This window comes from Arvicola amphibius, chromosome 5, assembly GCF_903992535.2.
Source record: "Arvicola amphibius chromosome 5, mArvAmp1.2, whole genome shotgun sequence".
NCBI classification, from domain to species: domain Eukaryota; kingdom Metazoa; phylum Chordata; class Mammalia; order Rodentia; family Cricetidae; genus Arvicola; species Arvicola amphibius.
Window position 1 is genome coordinate 52,804,035 of NC_052051.1, and position 12,244 is coordinate 52,816,278.

The window sequence follows — 12,244 nt, forward strand, 5'->3', positions numbered from 1 at the left end:
ATTTGTTAAATCTGAATTAGATATTTAATTCTAAAGTGTTATCCCCACTATACACATGATCAGAAAGTAAGACAGGAACCAAGATCCCATGATGGCAAATGACAACACCAAAATTTGAGTGCTGATCTGTATACATCCCAAGACTTCTTTTCCCAAACCACAGTGTCTCATATTTTGCATATCCTGTTGACTCAAAGAAAGCAAATCCACAGATGCCTCTTTTTCACACAATCGCAGTCTTGTGATTATCAAGTTCTGCCTGCAGCTTTTCTATATCCTTAGAACTAGTATCAGAAACAGTTCTTCTATGTGGATACCATGAGAATGCTGACCCCGGGCTGAATGATCCAGTGCATCATTCTGTCTGAGTCTCTTCTCCACATGACTGAGCAAAGGAACATCTGGGCTGGCTTGCTTCTGAACATCTAAGTGGATAGATGTCAGTCAAAGGGGATTATGAGTGCCCTAATGTTCCCAGGACCCTGTGCAAATTAATGAGATGTCACATCAAACTTAAATACGCTCCAAGTCCTGTGAGTTGCAAAATAAGCAGGCCATGCTGACAGGAAAGGTGATCTATTAACGTCGGTAGCTCTGAATAAAATCCATTATCCCCAGCGTACTTCCTACGCTTCTCTGTAAACATTTTATCACCTCACAACTCAAGGGACACAAGACCACAGAAGAGGCCATGAAGGTTGTGAGCTATCAGAATATGAGGGCTAAATATTAAACAATAAAGCTGTCTAAAGATGAATTCACGCCCATGGAGAAGAATTACATCAGGTAGTAGCTTGAGGAAGGCCAGGGCTCAGGACTCTACTGAAGCTTTCCAATAATTCTTCAAGGGAGTTACGCAAATAAGTGGCCTACTGCTGTATGACAAACCGATCTAAACTTTAGCAGTTTGAAAACGTCACACATTTATTTCCTCACTGTCTCTGTGAGTCAAGAATCCAGGAATAGGCCAGCCGACTCTTCTTGCTTAAGGTCTCTTACGAGGCTACCAGCATCTTGGCTAAAGGGGGAATCCACTCCCAAGCTCACTTGGATCTTATTCCTTGAGAGTTGCTGGACTAAGTACCTCAGTTTCTCTTTGTGCTAGTTACTTTTCTGTTGGTGTGATAAAATCCCTGACAAAAAAAAAAACAACCTTTTGATTTTTTTATATATTTTCCCTTATGACTTCAGAGGGATAGAGTCCATAATGGTGGGGAAGGCCCGGAAGCAGGAGCCGGAAGCAGAAAGTTTGCATTTTATCTACACTTAGGAAGCAGAGAGAGAGAGAACAGGAAGTGGAATCAAACTATAAACTTTAAAACCCACCCCCAGTGACCCCCTTCCTCCAGCAAGACTCCAACTCCTAAGTCCCCTAACCTTATGGTAGAATGGTAGTTTTCACAATGTTATTCCTACCAATCCTCATGCCCGAGAGGTATTTCCATCTTCTTGTGTCTTCTTCAATTTCTTTCTTTAGTCTCTTAAAGACTTTATTATAACAGTCTTTCACTTGCTTGGATACAGTTATTCCAAGAAATTTTTCTCAGGCTATTGAGAAAGGTACTGTTGCCCTGGTTTCTTTATCAGTATGCTTTGCCCTTTATATATAGGAAGGCTACTGATTTGTGTGTTACTTTATTGAAAATGTCGGTAAGCTATACAAGTTTCCTGATGGAATTTTTGGAGTCATTTATGTATACAGCCATACAACCTGCAAATAAAGATTCTTTGACTGCTTTTTTGCCTATATGAACCCCTTTGAGCTTCTTCAGTTATTCCTATCACTCCAGCTGAGACTTCAACTACTATATCAAATACATATGGAGAAAGTGGACATCCTTGTCTTATTCCTGATTTAGGAAGAAATGCTTTGAGTTTCTCTTCATTTGGGACAATGTTGACCATGAGTTTTTTATAAATTGTGTTCATTATGCTGAGATGTCCCTCATATCCCTTGGCTCTACAGGACTTTTATCATGAACATATATTGGATTTTGTCAAAGACCTTCCTGCATCTAATGTTATAATTATGAAATTTTTGTCTTCTAGAAATTTTTGTCTTCTAGAAATTTTTGTTTCTGATTGGATTACATGTATTGATTTTTGTATTTTGGAACATCCCTATATCTCTGGTATGAAGCCAATTGTATCAAGGTGGATAATACTTTTTTTGCTGTGCTCCTGAACTTGCTTTGCAAGTATTTTATTAAGAACTTTTACATCTATGTTCATAGTGATGGGGATTTCTCTCTGTATGCTGTAATTAACATTAAAGAACCTGCTTTGGACCTATAGCAGGGCAGAACTTAGCAAGGCAGGGAAAACTAAGCTGAATGCTGGGAGAAAGAAGGCAGAGTTAAGGAGAAGCCATGTAGCCCTGCCGGAGACAGACATGGGAACTTTAGCCAGTAAGCCAAAGCCACATGGAGATACACAGATTAATAGAAATGGGTTAAATTAATTAGCCAATAAGAAGCTAGAGCTAATGGGCCAACCAGTGATTTAATTAATACAGTTTCTGTGTGATTATTCTGGAGCTGAGCAGCTGGGAACCAACAAACAGCCCTTCCAACAACACCATGGGGATATTAATCTATAATTTTAAGGGTCTTCCTATACTTTTTGGTATCAGGGTAATAGGGCCTTTATGAAAATAATTTAGAAGTGTTCCATCAGCTTCTATTTTAGGAGTAACTTGAGGAGTACTGACATTAGTTCTTCCTTGAGGGTCTGATAGAATTCTGCATTGAATCCTGTACCTGGGCTCTTCTCAGTGGGGAGGTTTTTAAATCTCTACTTCTGTTTCGCTAGTGTTTATCAGTCTGTTTATATTGTTTATTAAATCTTGGTTTGACTTTGATAGGTTCTATATATCAAGAAATTTATCCTATTTTTGATTTTCCAGTTTAGTGGAAAACAGATATTTTTTAACTATATCCTTATTTTTTTGACTTTCCCGGCTCTCTTGTAATGCCTCCCTTTTCATCTCCAATTCTATCGATTTGGATCCCTTGTTTCTTTCTGCTAATTTTGCTAAACATTTGTCAATTTTGTTGATGTTTTTCAAAGAACCAACCTTCATTAATTTTTATATTTTTTGCTTGTTTTTCTTTGTTTCTATTTTATTGATTTGAGCCCCAGGTTTGATTATTGCATTATTTCTTCTTCCCTTCTACTTTTTTGGGGTATTATTTATCTCTTTTTTGTTGTTTTTTGTTGTTGCTGTTGTTTTCATTGTTTGTTTGTTTGTTTGGTTGGTTGGTTGGTTTCTGGTTTTTCCAGACAGGGTTTCACTGTAGCTTTAGAGCCTATCCTGGAACTTGTTTTTGTAGACCAGACTGTCCTTGAACTCACAGAGATCTGCCTGCCTCTGCCTCCCAAGTGTTGGAATTAAAGGAGTGCACCACTGCTGGGGTATTATTTCTTTTTAACATTCCCAAACAACACTACTGGGTACCAAGTGTTCAAATACATGAGCTTCTAGGGGACATTTCTCAATCAAACCATCACACTCACCCACTATGAACCAAGGACTCCTTCAGCTCTTCTATAAGTGAGACTCTCATAAAAACAACTGGTTTCCTGAAGAAGGACACTAAAAAATAAATCCCACACTGGCTCAGAATTAAATGTAGTAAAAGGTTATTTATTTAGGGGCACACTCACAGATCACAATCCTCTGCTATAACAGGAAAGAGCAACTGAATCCTACAGCCAGAAAAGAGGCCGGACCTGCATGTGCTTCACATCAGCATGTATAGTATAAGAAGCCATGCCCAAGTGAGCAGGTAACTTAAAGGCTACTGGTGGTAGGAATTCCTACAGCACCTCCCCCTTTTGTTTAAATAAGAAAGTTCTAAGGCTATGCAAAGTTATATACAATAAGAACAAATATCAGGTATAAAAATCAAATTACAACCAGCATAAACATTATCAAGCAAGAAACATATGATAAATGTTTCGATAATTTTCCTATCCTAATGAGTTTAAGTCTTGTATATAAATAACATGGCCAAGTCATGAGAGGAAAGTAACTACAACTATCTAGTCTTCAAACCCATTGAAGACCCAAGAAGGGAAATAATATTACTTGAGTAAGCAGGAAGTGCAATCAAGCAACTTCCAAAATGAGCAACAAATGGCAGAGACCTGTGTCTATCAAACCCACAATTATAATGCCACTTATACGGACTCTTAGCTTTGATCTTTGATCATTTATAGAAGTCTGCCAGAATATATTTTTCCTATTTCCTACAGGAATTTTTGATTTATCCTTCATGTTTATTCCATCATCTAGAATAGTATGGTTTTTTACAGAAGGCTCTAGATTTTTTAATTTTCCTGGTGAGACTTGTCCTCCACAGTGACTGGGAATGTCTGCACCACTTTTGACTTGGGGCCTGTGAGAACCCTCCCAAGGAGTTTCCCAATGGTATCGGTTACTTTGTCTGTCTTCTGTTGATCTGCATTTATTGGTCCAATGTTGGCCTTTGCCACACCTTCTATATATACCTGAAGGCTGTCCTCCTATTCTTGCCATTCCCAGAGGAGATATTATTCCTAGGAATTCCTTGTCTATACTCCCTTCTCATATGTCCTATTCTACCACAATTAAAACATTTGGCATTTTGATGTCTCCTCATTCCTTTGGAAATTGCTTCTCCTACCCAAGATTTAATATTATAGTCAAATGTCACAATGTTCATTGTATGCAGGATCTATTCATCCATTGGTGCTGATCTAACTTTTAAATGCCCAACTATATTTTTGCATTCTAAGTTGGCATTTTCAAAAGCCAGAGATTCAGTAAATACTTGTCTAGCATCTGGGTCTGTTACTCCTATTTGTACAGCCTTAGTTAATCTTTGTTTTAAAAAAAAGTCTCTAAAGGGTTCTCTCTGGCCCTGTTTAACCCTGGTATATGGTTCAATTCTTTTTCCTATTCTTGAATCCTGTCACAAGCATTTAAGGCTGCTTTGTGGCACAGGGAATAAGATTTGTTCATCGTAAAGAGCTTGAGCCTGTGGGTCAGTATAAGTGCCCTCACCAAGAATTTGATTTTGGGAAGTTTCAAGTCCTTTGCTTTTCCTTGTTGTTCTAAAATTTTAGCCTCTATTCTGAAATAATATTTCAACATCAGTTGAGGCCAGTCGTCCATGACTGCTGAAGCTAACTGAATATATCACTTTAATACTAGAAGTCCATGTCTTTACCATCCCCCTAACAAATGCAGAATGCAAGCCCTACGTTATGACAGCTTGCTTAATTTTCTTTTAGATCATTCATTCCTATAGGTATCCATCTACTTTCTTTGCATCCTTTTGGGCCTTTAGAACTTGATGCTTTGTAAGAGTAGATTGCAGGGTAGGAAACTAAAACCTTGGGTAAATCATCTCTGACAGCTACTGGCGATGTTAAATCCTGTCCTTGTACCTTCTTTCCTTGCTCATTAGCTCCAATAATTTCCTCAGTCATTTCAAATCTTTTTACTGCTGTCTTTTATAAAACCTGAATCTCCTTGACTGGATATATTTCTAGTGATTTCATTGAGGCACCTAGCCTCTGGTCCTCATTCTGCACATGTGATTCCAAGTCTGAAGTTTTCCCTTTAAAGATAACACCTCATCCTTGGACATTATTTGGATAGCATGCAGACTGCCTTCCTGTGAGATACTCTATCTGCTAACCTATCATAACTTTTTGACAAATTTTGATTGTCAAATTCAACACTATGAATTCTTTCAGATAATTTCTCAGTATCTTTTGACATGAATTTTGTCTGTTAAATTGATGTTACTTTTTTCAATAGTATTGATTTTTTCAGGTAACATTTGATTTTTGATGGTATTAATCCTATCAGCTAGCTTTCATTATTAGTCTGTAAAGACTGTATCATTTCTAAAAGTGCCTCATTCTTGACTCTGCTATCAAGCTATTTTCTTAAGGATATAATATAAAGAAAAAACTGAGTCCCAATATGCAATATAATGGAAATATCACCATAACCACATAAGCCTTGCAGAATAGAGAAAAATTTTCAATGGTAATGTTGTCTGCAATTATACAACTTTCAAATTTACTGTTTTATTAATTACCTGTTATGAAGCCAGTAGATTGTTTTAGGGGTAATAATCTTTATTGTCCAGCAGGTGTCGTGGCTTCAGACTCGTGATTAGAGGTGCAACCTGGTGCCACAAACAGTTCTGAGCCACTTAGGTTTCCGAGCCTTGGTGCTGGTTAAATACTGAGAAATATGCTTTGCTTGACAAATTAAAAGCAATTAAATCAATTCCATATACAGAGCAAGAAACCCAGAACTCAGGAGCCCGGAGTATAAACCAGAAGTTGTGCAAGTTGCCGTGTTGCAGGGAACGTGGCAATGGGGGCAGGGGCGTGTTTGTGCTTGGGAAATTTCCAAGTTGCCGCACACAGTTCCACTGTGGTGGGGTTTTACAAAAAACAAAAGCGAGTCAAGCTGGTGGGGGTGGGAGACATTCTGGGCTGTGGACCATTTAGGCCTTTAAGCTGATCCACCTGGTAGGTGTGGAGTTCGGATCTACATGGGGCACCAGATGAAGAAGGACGCTAAGACAGAAATCCCATAATAGCTCAGAACCGAGTATAATAAAAGGTTATTTATTTAGGGGTAGACTCATAGGGCACAATCCTCTGCTGGAACAGGGAAGAGCAACCGAATCCCGCAGCCAGAAAAGAGGCTAAACATGCACTTTACATCAGCATATATAGTATGAGGCCACGCCCAAGTGGGTAGGTCACTTAAAGGCTACTGGCAGTAGGAATTCCTACAGCAGTTTTTCTTGGAACAAAACAGCAAAAAAAAAAAAAAAGCAATTAAGAAAGAAATCTATGATCACTCTGCCACCCAGTCTCAAAACTGGAAACTCATCATTCTTCCATAGTCTATTAATCCGAAGGAAGCCATTAGGCGCAGCCCACATTGGAATGAAAGGACCTCACAATGGTACAAATTCAAGTAGTCACCTTAGAGGAAACCCACAATGGATGTCACCATCAGCACTGGACCTTAATGCCCTCTTTCCACTCTCTCTCCAGAAATAGTAGCAACCTTCTTAGGTGATGTTGCATTCAGAAGCCTTTTCTGTGGGGTTGATGCCTCTTCTCAGTACTCCTTAATTATATCTGATTCATCCTAATAAGAGTTATGCTACAGATACAAATATACACTGCATACATATACACATACATACATACATGTATACTGACAGACATGCCTGTAATCTCATATATTCAGGAGATGAGACTAAATGATCACAAGTTTGAGGCCAGTCTGAGCAACATATCAATACCCTATGTTGAAAGAAAAGCTAAAATGGACTGGAGATATAGTTCTATGGCAAAACACTTGCCTGGAAAAGTCTTGGTTTCAGTTTCCAGCAATGAAAAATAAAATCAGATCAAAGCCCTGCATAGGGCACATAACTGTGACACTTGGGAGGTAGAGGGAGGAGTATCTTAAGTTTAATGCCAGCCTAGAGGATACAGGGTAAGTTTGAGACCCGCCTGTCTCAGAGGAAGGAAACAAAGGAGGAAGGGAGGGAAAGAAAGGAGGGACAAGGAACGGGAGAAGAGAAGCAAATCCAAAGTATCCAAGTGTAGCCTAAAGCAAGGACTACTTACAAGACTCTTGTTCTATTACTTAAACAGTCTGTCTAAACCACCCTTTTTTTTCTCTGAAGGACCCTCACCAGCTCCTTCCTAAGGAGAGAAGTTTCTTCCTAGGAGCCCAAAGTCAAAAGAGGTCATTTACCCTCTTTTTAATATCTCTAAAGAACCCTGGCCCCCTCTCCAGCCAGTCTTCTATCATGGCATTTAAGTTTCCATAGTAATCAAAGGCTTTTTTTTTTCTTCGTACCGGAGCCAGATTGTCTGGAATCAGTGCATTTACCGGGTCATTTTAAGCCATTTAATTGGTATTCAAAGTGAGGATCCTGATTCTCTCTCCCTCACGGAAATGGATGCCAGATCATGCACTGGATGTTGAGCTGGTCCTGAGAAGGACACGCTCTGAGAAAGCCCTTTTGCAAACACATCTCTCCCAGCAGTCTCACACGTAAAATGTGTGGCTGCTGTCTACCGAACACCTCCACCCAGAAACAAATCGTCATCGTAAAGCATCACTGATAGACCATCCGCTTAGCAGATGTGTGGGGACTGGTGTTGTCATTACCTGCAGGAGAGTTGCCAGCAGCTATTGCCTCAGAATGGTTTTTCAGGCGCATAGGAACATTATCTTATACCTATTGTCTGATATGCCAGGACAATGTGCGTTTAGCACTTTGTTCGCAATTCAACTTTCTCTAATACTATGGGGCATTCTGAGACTCACATCTATAATCTTTCTAATTACGCTTGCATCCTAAATTTTCACCATTCAGTTTTGGTTCCATTAGTATCTGTAAATCATCATAACTGGAGAGTGAGTATTGAATGTCTTCCTCCTAGCCTCTCCTGATAGCACACCTGCATCCCTAAAACAAAAAATATATACAACAATACAGCCCTGTCCTTGGTTACCAATAAATATGTAGAATCCTTCATGTCTATATCAAAACCATGGAATAAGATAAGCTACATTAAACTGTCCAATGATGTTTCAGAAAATCTAGTACATGAGAACCACTGCTTAAGGCAGAAGATGCCACAAAGTCAAAGAAAACGGTGAACACAAGAATAATTAGAGACTTAACCACAGAAGTGTCTCAGAGGCAACAGAACAGGAGACACTCCACACCTAGAGGCAGGTGGGCGGGGCTAAGCTGGGCAAAGATGTCCCACAGATGATCAGAATGTACCTGAGGGTTCTAATTATAAAGAACTGTTCACTGCAAAGTTAACAAACCTCCTCAATACTGCCCACACATCTGTCTGTCTCCCAGCATACTCTGTGTCCCACATATTGTCCTAGAGATAGATAAATTGACATCCTCTAGACTTCCACTCCAGACTTCCACCTGCCCAGGCTGGACAAATCCTCTCTTCTCTTTTCTCGGACACCATACTTTTATCTTTTTAAATAATTTTTAAGATTTATTTATTTTAGGTATATGGTGCTTTATCTGCATGTACATCTGCATGCCAGAAGAGGGCATTAGACCCACCATGTGGTTGCTCAGAATTGAACTCAGGACCTCTGGAAGAGCTGCCAGTGCTCTTAAGTGCTGAGTCATCTCTCCAGCCCCCACCACACTCATCTTAAAAGAACTCTGAGTCCTTCCACCTCCCTCCCCCAGCTTCTTCTTCCCTTCTGCTTTGACCTTTACTAAAAGCCACTTTCCTTCACTTTGAAGTCTCTTCCTACAAGTCCAGGACCCACATGAAAACAACCAGATGTTCTAACTCAGCCCATCAAGCTCACCACCCCCACTTACTTCCCCTTTTATTAAACAAAAGTTCTTTTCTCATACAATAAAATCTGAATACTGTTCCCTTCACTCTACTCCTCCCGGTTCTTCCCTTCCTCCTCTTTCACCCAGATCCACTCCCTTTCTGTCCCTCATTAGAAAAGAATAGTCTTCTAAGAAATAACAACAAAACATAACAAAATAAAATATAATCGACAAAACAAAAAATATATCTAAGTTGGACAAAACAAGCCTGCAGAAAAATAAAAGAGCCCCAAGAAAAAAAAAAACAAGAATCAGAGACCCAGTTGTTCACACATTCAGGATTCCAATAAAGTACTAAGCTGAAAGATGATGGTATATATGCAGAGGACCTGTTACAGATCCATGAAGGCTCCTTAAATACTGCTTCAGTTTCTGTAAGATCATATGAATTTTGCATGGTTGTTTCAGAGGGCTTTGTTCTCCTGGTGTCTTCTGTCCCCTCTATCTCTCTGACTCCTCCTGCCTCATCTTTCAGGTCCCCTGGGCTCTGAGAGAAGAGATTTGATAGAGGCACCTTATTTAGAGTTGTATGTATGTATTGTCTCTTTCTGAATGTCTGGCTGTAGGTCTCTGTATTTGTTCCCATCTACTGCAGGAGGAGACTCTCTGATGATGGCTGAATAAAATACCAATCTTATTTATCTTTTTGAGTCTGGGTTACCTCACTCAGAATAATTTTTTTCTAGTTCCATCCATTTGCCTGCATACATGATGTCATTCTTTTTTCAAGAGTTGAGTAATGCTGCATTGTATAAATGTGCCACATTTTCTTTACCCATTATTCAGCTGAGGGACATCTAGGCTGTTTCTGATTTCTGACCACTATGAATAAAGCAGCAATGAGCATGGCTGAGCAAGTGTCCCTATCACCTCCACTCCAAACCTCTGAATTGGATGTTCTGCCTTCCCTTCTCCATTGCTGCTGATAGACACGTGTTCGGAACTCTCCCCCACCTTCTTCAATGCCCATCCAGCTCTGTTCTCATCTACTTCTCCAGTATCTGCTCCCAACATCCTGAAAGATGTGAACCGTCCGTGCTTTTTACCATCCTCTTCATCAAAACAGCACCACGTTCTGTGAGTGCTAGCTTGTTTAACCTCCAGAACGTCAAGATAAGGACTAAAGAAGAGGTTCTATATAATTGGAAGGGAGTGTCAGGGAAACAACCCTTACCTTGACTTCATGCAAACCTTCTGCCCCTTCTCCACTCAGTCAGTGTCTCTGGTTGAGTAGGCCCTGGATACACCATGTAGATCCATTGCTGTTTAACTCTGCTCCACTAAGGTCCCAGGATTCTGACTACCCTTGACTTTGCACCCACTGAAATCCATTTTACAGAGTCAGTACTAAGTGTGGTAGTTTGGCAGCTTTAGGCAAAGACTGGCCAGCCAGTCCAGCTAGCATGCAGCGCTACCCTCAGGAATTCTTTACTACCTGGTTGTGCTACACAAGACTGTGTCGTTGACGGTGCTCATTCTTGTTAGTGCCCTCTGGTTCTCAGAAGATTTCATCCCTTGCATCAATAACTGAAAAGAACTACCCTTAATTCTTGCCCTCCTATACCTTTACCTTCATTTACCCTTACCCATGACCTATCCCTCTCCCCGAGCCTCTTTCCCCCCTTTCTCTGGGTGACAAATTACTTTCCCATGGAGTTTTTGCCTGGGATGTTTTCATAGCAGGGACGCCACTGTTTCTGCCCACCTCAAACCCAAACTGGCTGGATTACAAAGTAACTGTCATTTCTTTACAGAAAAAAAAAAAATAGTGCTGGGTGCCAAGAATCCAAGCCACTTGTTTTCTCTACCCTGATGTAGTTATCTATGCTGTTGTAACAGAATTCTCCAGGTAGGGACCCAGGAAGGTAGACAGTTTTTTACTGAATATTTGTTTACCAAGGAAACATTCAGGGGTTTCTACATAGAATTTTTGTTTCTGTTGTTACTGGGAATTTTGTTGTTTTGGTTTGTGCTTCAAACTTTCCTTTATTCTTCTTTTATTATCTATTTCTATGAATTCAAACTTCTTTTATATTCCTTTTAAAGTATTTTTGTAATCCTCTTTTTCAAAGTATTAACACTCAAAAGAACATTCGTAATGCCTTAATCTTGCACTTCAGCTTCAAATCATCTTGTGTGTTTTTAGCATTTTCCCCTGTGGGTTTTGGTCCTTTAGCCTCTTGATCTGTTCTCTCTTTTACTTTGATGTATTTAACCTTTTACATCAATAGTTTACATTTTTTATCTTTGATCCTAATTAAGTCTTCTTGGTTAAATTATCATGACTCTTAATTCTTGCTTATTATTTTTATCTTAAATTTATTGACAGCTTCCTGACATCATTTCTAACTGATTTTAGTCTTAGTTTTTCCATGCTTCCCACTTTCCTTTAGAAACCCCACTCTTTTTTCTAAGTCCTGCATCCTGAATTTTATTTATTTATCACTATTCTTTTACATTTTTCTGAACTGAGCCTTTACTCTCTTTTCTAGTCTGTTCTTTGCCTTTTAACTTTTGATTACATCTCAAAGTTTTACCTTTAATATGACATTAACCTTCGTTGATTTTCTTATTTTTCTTAAGTTTTATTTTTTTTCCTGTCTTCTTCTACATATTTATTTTTTACTATTTGGTTTAGAAGTTGCTCTCAGGACTAGTATAAAGACAGAAAAACTCTCATTTTTCCCAAAAAAAAACCCTATGGTGGCCCAACCCCTACACCTCATGGGCTGGTGTCCGCACTCCTTCCAATGAGATTTTTTAAAGATCTCTACGTCCAATCTGGCACCTTCTGAGTGGAGTTGAAGGGGTCTGGG

At 39.4% G+C, this 12,244-nt stretch overlaps 1 protein-coding gene across 1 annotated transcript in view; it reads left to right on the plus strand.

Moving 5' to 3' along the window:
- Positions 1-12,244, plus strand: part of LOC119815205 (nucleolin-like) — a 72,257-nt gene that overhangs the window by 46,383 nt on the left and 13,630 nt on the right.